Raw genomic sequence first — 7,600 nt, 5'->3', positions numbered from 1 at the left:
AAACATTTGTTAGTCTGAACTAATTGACATAAATCTATCTTCTTTAGAACCTCAGCTGCTCAACTTCAGTTTTCCCTGTCTGTTGTGCTTCTTGCTTTCCCCTCCTTTCCTAAGTTAGTCTTTCCCTCCCCACCCCCCAGAAAATCTGGTTATTGAACTAACATGATATTATTATTTATTAGGGCTATCAAGCGATTAAACAAATTAATCATGATTAATTGTTTGATTGAAAAAATTGCAATTAATTGCACTGTTAAACAATAATAGAATACCATTTATTTAAATATTTTTGGATGTTTTCTACATTTTCAAATACATTGATTTCAATTACAACACAGAATACAAAATGTGCAGTGTTCACTTTATATTTATTTTTATTACAAATATTTTCACTGTTAAAAAAACAAAAGAAATAGTATTTTTCAATTTACCTAATACAAGTACTGCAGTACAATCACTTTATCATGAAAGTTGAACTTACAAATGTAGAATTATGCATTCAAAAACAATACAATGTAAAACTTTAGAGCCTACAAGTCCATTCAGTCCTTCTTCAGCCAGTCGCTCAGACAAGCAAGTTTGGTTACATTTGCAGTAGATAATTCTGCCCACTTTTTGTTTCCAATTTCACCTGAAAGTGTGAACAGGCTTTCTCATGGCACTGTTGTAGCCGGCATCACAAGATATTTACATGCCAGATGTGCTAATGATTCATATGTCCCTTCATGCTTCAACCACCATTCCAAAGGACATGCGTCCATGTTGGTGATGGGTTGTGCTCAGCAGTGTACGTAAGCCGGTACAGTCCGATACGCTGTACCAGCAGCTATTTATAGCCAGTACAGCGTACCAGAAAGACACTGTACCAGCCCCTCCACAGAGCTGCCTCTCCGGAGAACAGGGTTAGGGGGCGGGTGGAGGTGGGAGCCGTACAGCAGCCGGGGGAGCTGTCGGTGTTCTGCTCCTTTCCCCGCTGCCTCTTCCAGCAGGGAAAGGAGCAGAACTCCCAGCCCTGCCCCCTGCCCTTCTAGAGAGCTGCGTCTGCTCGGTGCCTGGAAGGATAGGAGATGGGACTGGGGTTCTTCTACTTTCCTTGCTGGGAGAGGCAGCTCCTCCGTATGCTGTACCACTCCCACCCCCACCCCCCAGGTAACGTGGGAAGGGGAGGGAAGTGGAAGAGCGTGGGGGCCCTGGGCTGGGGTGGGGCAGGGTCACGTGGGGAGGTCATGTGGCCCCCCTTAGCTGTTGTGCCCCCCTCTCCCGTACCAGGAAGAAAATAATTTTTCTTGCACACTGGTTCTGCTCGATAACGATGCAAAGCAGTGCAGACCAACACATGTTCATTTTCATTATCTGAGTCAAATGCCACCAGTAGAAGGTTGATTTTCCTTTTTGGTGGTTCAGGTTCTGTAGTTTCCGCATCAGAGTGCTGATCTTTTAAGACTTCTGAAAACATGCTCCACACCTCATCCCTCTCAGATTTTGGACGGCACTTCAGATTCTTAAACCTTGGGTCGAGTGCTGTAGCTATTTTTAGAATTCTCACATTGGTACCTCCTTTGTGTTTTGTCAAATCTGCTGTGAAAATGTTCTTAAAATGAACATGTGCTGGGTCATCATCCAAGACAGTTATAACATGAAATATATGGCAGAATGTGAGTAAAACAGAACAAGAGACATACAATTCTCCCCCAAGGAGTTCAGTCACAAATTTAATTAATGCATTATTTTTTTAACAAGCATCATCATCATGGAAGCATATCCTCTGGAATGGTGGCCAAAGCATGAAGAGTCGTACGAATGTTTAGCATGCCTGGTACATAAATACCTTGCAATACCAGCTACAAAAGTGCCATGCGAACTCCTGTTCTCACTTTCAGGTGACATTGTAAATAAGAAGCAGTCAGCAGTATCTCCCATAAATGTCAACAAACTTGTTTGCCTTAGTGATTGGCTAAACAAGAAGTAGGACTGAGTAAGCTTGTGGTCTCTAGAATTTTACATTGTTTTGTTTTTGAGTGCAGTTATGTAACAAAAAAAAATCTACATTTGTAAGTTGCACTTTCACTCTAAAGAGATTGCACTACAGTACTTGTATGAGGTGAATTGAAAAATATTATTTCTTTTGTTTATCATTTTTACAGTGCAAATATTTGTAATAAAAATAATATAAAGTGAGCACTGTACACTTTGTATTCTGTGTTGTAATAGAAATCAATATCTTTGAAAATGTAGAAAAACATCCAAACATATTTAATAAACTTCAGTTGGTATTCTGTTGTTTAACAGTGCAATTAATCGTGATTAATTTTTTTAGTTAATCACTTCAGTTAACTGCGATTAATCAACAGCCCTATTATTTATTAGTTGCATTACCATTGATATGTGCCTGCCATCACTCTTCTCACACTGTGGTGTTGTACTCATTTTTTCTCATCCTTCATCTGTTGTAAGATAAGTAGGAACCGTGTTCTTCTATGTGTCTTTGTACATGACCTAGCACAATGGGATCCAATAGAAATGATCACAAAATCTAAGTGCCCACTTTCCGGGGTATAATTAGAACTATACAGTTTCTCCTCAGGTTGAGATCATCATTATTCACCCCACTGGCATTCCTATAGTCTTCCTTTTTTATGCATGGCAGCTGTTCCTTGTTGTTTAATGAGTCTGATCAACATCTGTTCTTTGGACATTTAATCCCAGTCAGTCTGATTCAGATCTAGCAGGAAAATGGTTGTACTTTGGTGCCATCTGGAACACCCTGGCTACCCTTCAGATCTGGCAGGAGAAACTGGATTTTGAGCTTTGGCCCAGTCTGGGAAACCCTGGCTAAGCTGTAAGCTGGTTGGCACCTGGACGTAGTAAACCCTACCATATACTCCATGACTGAAAACACTGTTATCAAAATATATTTCTTAAATATCCCGCTACCCAGCTGGGAAAAACTTTATGTTAACTGGTGCCCTGGTTTTGCAAAGCAGTGGCTCAGAAAACTATGCTTACTGTAGTTTTTGGGATAGTGCCAAGCTGACACCTGCTGAGGAAAAAATAATTAATGTTATTGTCTTGTATTTCATTTTAATTTTGAAATTGATTTACCTCTGGTGTTGCTGAAACTAACATAAAAACAATGTGTGTGTTTTAATACGGTTAAATGGAAATGTATACATCTAGGAACAAAGCATGTAGGCCATACCTACAGGATGGGGGATTTATCCTGCGAAGCAGTGACTTTGAAAAAGATTTGGGGGTCATGGTGGAGAATCGGCTATGGCCAAAAGGGCTAATGCAATCATAGAATGCATGAGCAGAGGAATCTCAAGTAGGAATAGAGAGGATGTTTTACCTCTGTATTTGGCATTGGTGGGACTGCTGCTGGACTACTTTGTCCGGTTCTGGTGTCAACAATTCAAAAAGGATGTTGATAAACTGGAGAGAGTTCAGAGAAAAGTCACGAGAATGATTAAAGGATTGGAAAACATGCCTTATAGTGATAGACTCAAGGAACTCAATCTATTTAGTTTAAAAACTATAAGGTTAAATGGTGACTTGATTAGTCTATAAGTAGCCACGTGGGGAATTGTGATGGGGGCATGCCCCCATCTCTGTCAGGAGAAGGCCAACAAGGTCCTCTGGGCTCAACTGCTACCCAATACGCCCTCCTGCAGAGCCTGCTCCAGCTGGAGGAAGCAAGCTTAAAAGAGAGAAACTTGGCACAGGAAGGGTCGGCAACCTGGAAGAAAGTTGCTATGCCTCAGACGTAGCTGACTCTAGCTACAGAGTGACTGAGCGGGAAGCAGCTGACAAGCCTCTGCTGCCCACAAGGACAAACTAAACCTTTATAAGGAAATTCCTAGATTGAACTTCACCCCTTAAGCAGGAGAACCACACAACTGAGGACACAGAAAGGCTGGGCTAATGATCCCCAGCAGGAAAAGGGAAAGGGAGAAGAAACTCCAAAACTGCCTGAGTGTGACCCCAGAGAGAAGCCTAGCCTATCACACAATGGTGGAGAAAGTGAGCGCTAACCTCCACGCTTGACACCAGGGTGATTTAAACAAACAAACAAACAAACAAACGGCAAACAAAAAAGAAACAAAAATTCATACAGAGAATGGAAGACCAGGGGCTCTAAATGAGATAGAGCCAGAGCACTGGTGTAAGCGGTTGGCCGAGATGCAGCAACAGCAGGCTAATCAAAAGCAATAGTTCCAACAGCAGCTGCTGCAGTAATGGACTATCCAGTAGCTGGTACAAATGTCACAGCAACAACAGCTGTTGAGGGAGATGGTAACCCTGATTCAAAAGGACCTGATTCAACAGTTAATGCCAGCCTTACTCCTTCAGGGGATCTCATCAGGGCCCGCTTCCCCCAACTAACTCTCACACAGATTGTGGGGAATTTAACCCAAATGGGACCAGATGACAACCCAGAGGCATTTTTGACCACCTTTGAGAGGGTAGCACTAACTGCTCAGTGGCTCCTCAAGCACTGGCTCTCATACTGGTGCCATATTTGAAGGGGGCAGACACACAAGCTAGACTGAGAACAGGACTACAAGCAAGTAAAAGCCACAGCCTTCCTCTTTGCCCCATCCCACCCCTTGGAGCCCTGGATTTGCAGACAAAAACCTAGCCCAGCAATGGATGCAGTGGGAGGACGATGATCTGTAGATAGACCAGGCCATGCAGGAAGACAACAGCATCAAGAAAGTTAAACTATTTAAACTTACCGAGGAACAAGGCAGAGAGAGCTGCACCTTTTTGAATCTCGCCACTGCCTCAAGCTTCACAGCAGTCCTTGGAGCCCTGGGGAACTATTGCTTCCCAAAGCAGAACAAAACCATGGAGTGACCTTGGCTTTTCACTAGACACTTTTCTGAAAGGGAGAGATAGACCCCTGTGTTACATACCTATAGACATTGGCTGCTACATGCAATTTTTAGGACTTGACAAGCTCCTAGATTCAGGACAGAATACTCTGTATCACTTGGAACCTGTGAGAGCAACTGCTCCAGGAAAGATCATTGCTGGCGGTGGCTCCACCCCAAGGAACCATGTGTGGCCCAGATGACTGAGTTAATTTTAACTGAACAATTCATATGGCTACTATCACTGAGAGGCTGAGAGTGAGTGTTACAACAATGCCATGTCCAGAGTATATATACACTGGTTCCGAGGTGCAGAAGGAAGTGAGGTGCAGACAAGTTGAAAATCTCTAGGTGAGGATAAAAGGAGGAAAAGGGGCAATGTCATGGTAGGAGTCTGCTATAGATCACCAAATCAGAAAGAAGAGGTGGATGAGGCATTTCTAGAACAAATAACAGAAATATCCAAAACACAAGACATGGCAGTAAGGGGAAACTAACTTCTCAGATAATGTTGGAAAATAATATGGCAAAACACAAAATGTTCAACAAGTTCTTGGAATGGATTGGGGAGAGATTCATGTTTCAGAAGGTGGAGGAAATAGCCAGGAGGGCAGACCTGAGTCTGACTAATATGGAGGAATTGGTTGCAAATCTGAAGAGTGAAGGCAATTCAGGTGAAAGTGATCATGAAATGGTAGATTTCATGATTCTAAAGTAAGGAAGGACAAAGAGCAGCAGAATAAAGCCTATGGACTTCAAAAAAGCAGATTTTAACAAACTCAGAGAACTGGTAGGTAAGATCCCATGGGAAGAAAATGTACGGGAAAAGCAGTTCAGGAGAGCTGTTTTACAAAGACACAATGTGAAAGGCGCAACCGCAAACTATCCCAGTGTGAAGGAAAGATAAGAAACTGCAGAACTTTTAATGGAGCCATACTGATGACCTGAAAATCAGAAAGGAATCCAAAAAAAACTGGAAACATGGATAAATTGCTAAGGAGGGATACAAAAGAATAGAACAACCATGTAAGGACAAAATCTGAAAGGCTAAAGCACAAAATGAGTTACATCTATCAAGGAATACAAAAGCTAATGCAAAGAGATTCTGTAAATACATTAGGAGCAAGAGAAAGATGAAGGAAAGTGTAGGTCCTCTACTTAGCTAATAATGGATGACATGAAAAATGCTGAAGTTTGTAATGCCTATTTTGCTTCAGCCTTCACAAAAAAGGTTAGTGGTGACCCAATATGCAATATAATTAATATTAACAATGTGGGGGAAGGAATGAAGACAAGAGAGGGAAAGAACAGGCTAAAGAGTATTTAGATAAGTTACGTGTATTCCAGTCAGCAGGGCCTGATGACATTCATCCTAGGATACTTAAGGAACTAGGTAAAGCAATCTCGGGACTGTTAGAAATTAGCCTGAGAGCTCCTGGAGGACAGATGAGGTCCCAGGAGACTGGACAAGGCTAATACAGTATCTATCTTTAAAAGGGGGAACAAACAGGACCTGGGGAATTATAGACCAGTCAGCCTATAGTCAATACCTGGAAAGGCACTGGACCAAATTATTAAACAATCAATTGGTAAGCACTTGGAGGATAATATGGTTATAAGGAATAGCCTTCATGGATTTATCATGAACAAATCATGCCAAACCAATTTGATTTCCTTCTTTGGCAGAGTTACTGGCCTCCTGGATGGAGGCAGAAGCAGAAGCAGTAGCCTTTTCAGTAAGGCTTTTGTCACAGTCCCACCTTACATTCTCATAAGCAAACTAGGAAAATGAAGGCTAGTGCATACTAAAAGAATGACTGACCCAGGAACCTGTTTTGTTTCTGAAGCCTTCTTGAAGTCTTTTATTTTGCATATGGATGCATCTGAAGTTGGTCTTGGAGCCATACTGTCCCAAGCAGTGTGGGGAGAGAAACATCCTGTCCTTTATCTTAGCAAAAAATTGTTCTCCCAGGAAGTCACCTATTCGGTGACTGAGAAGGAGGCTTTAGCAGTAAAGTGATCCGTAGATGCCCTAGACTGCTACCTATGGGGTCACCCATTCGAGCTGGTGATTGACCAAGGACCCCTACGATCAATACAGTGCATGAAGGACCATAAGTCCCGAATCGTATGGTGGTATTTGTCTCTGCAACCTTACTACCTTGAAATGCTACATCAAGTCAACACAGATCATAAAACTGTGAACGTCTCTTCATGAGGCGGACAAGGAGCAGGGGGGTAGTCCACCTGGAGCTGAGAGGGAGGAGGGTATGTAATGGGGTTTATGGCTCCCAAACTAAACCAGAGCAAGGCATGGGGCAGTAGTGGGACAGGGAGGTCCACCACTCAGCAGTTGCAGGGCATGCTCCAGGTGGAGGGACAATTTAAAAGGGCACCGGTAGCCCAGAGGCAAGGAGTTACAGGCTGCATTGCATCAGGAAGTAAGACTGACACCTGGAGCTGTAGAAAGTGTGACTATAGCATTGATAAGGCCACTCTGGAAGCAATGATCTGTATTCCCTTCTATCCCCCCTTTTGAGCTGGGAATCCAAAAGAGGCCCTGAAGAACATGATGTTGTGCCCTGGGCAGACTACACTGGTAATGCAAAGACTCTGACCATACCCCAGACAGAGGAGCCACAGCCTGGTAGGAAGTGAACTAGGGTGGAGTGTAACTTGCAGTGGACCAACAAGTGATCTGGACACTGCAACATCCCTCCTCAGCT

At 42.9% G+C, this 7,600-nt stretch overlaps 1 pseudogene; it reads left to right on the top strand.

The window, feature by feature from the left end:
* The first annotated feature begins 5,382 nt into the window (after nt 1-5,382).
* On the top strand, nt 5,383-6,666 carry LOC142046629 (uncharacterized; annotated as a pseudogene).
* Nucleotides 6,667-7,600: the final 934 nt, after the last annotated feature.

This window comes from Chelonoidis abingdonii, chromosome 3, assembly GCF_003597395.2.
Source record: "Chelonoidis abingdonii isolate Lonesome George chromosome 3, CheloAbing_2.0, whole genome shotgun sequence".
In the NCBI taxonomy this organism is placed as follows: domain Eukaryota; kingdom Metazoa; phylum Chordata; order Testudines; family Testudinidae; genus Chelonoidis; species Chelonoidis abingdonii.
The sequence above is the reverse complement of the archived record's forward strand: the minus strand, read 5'-3'. Positions and strand labels throughout refer to the sequence as shown.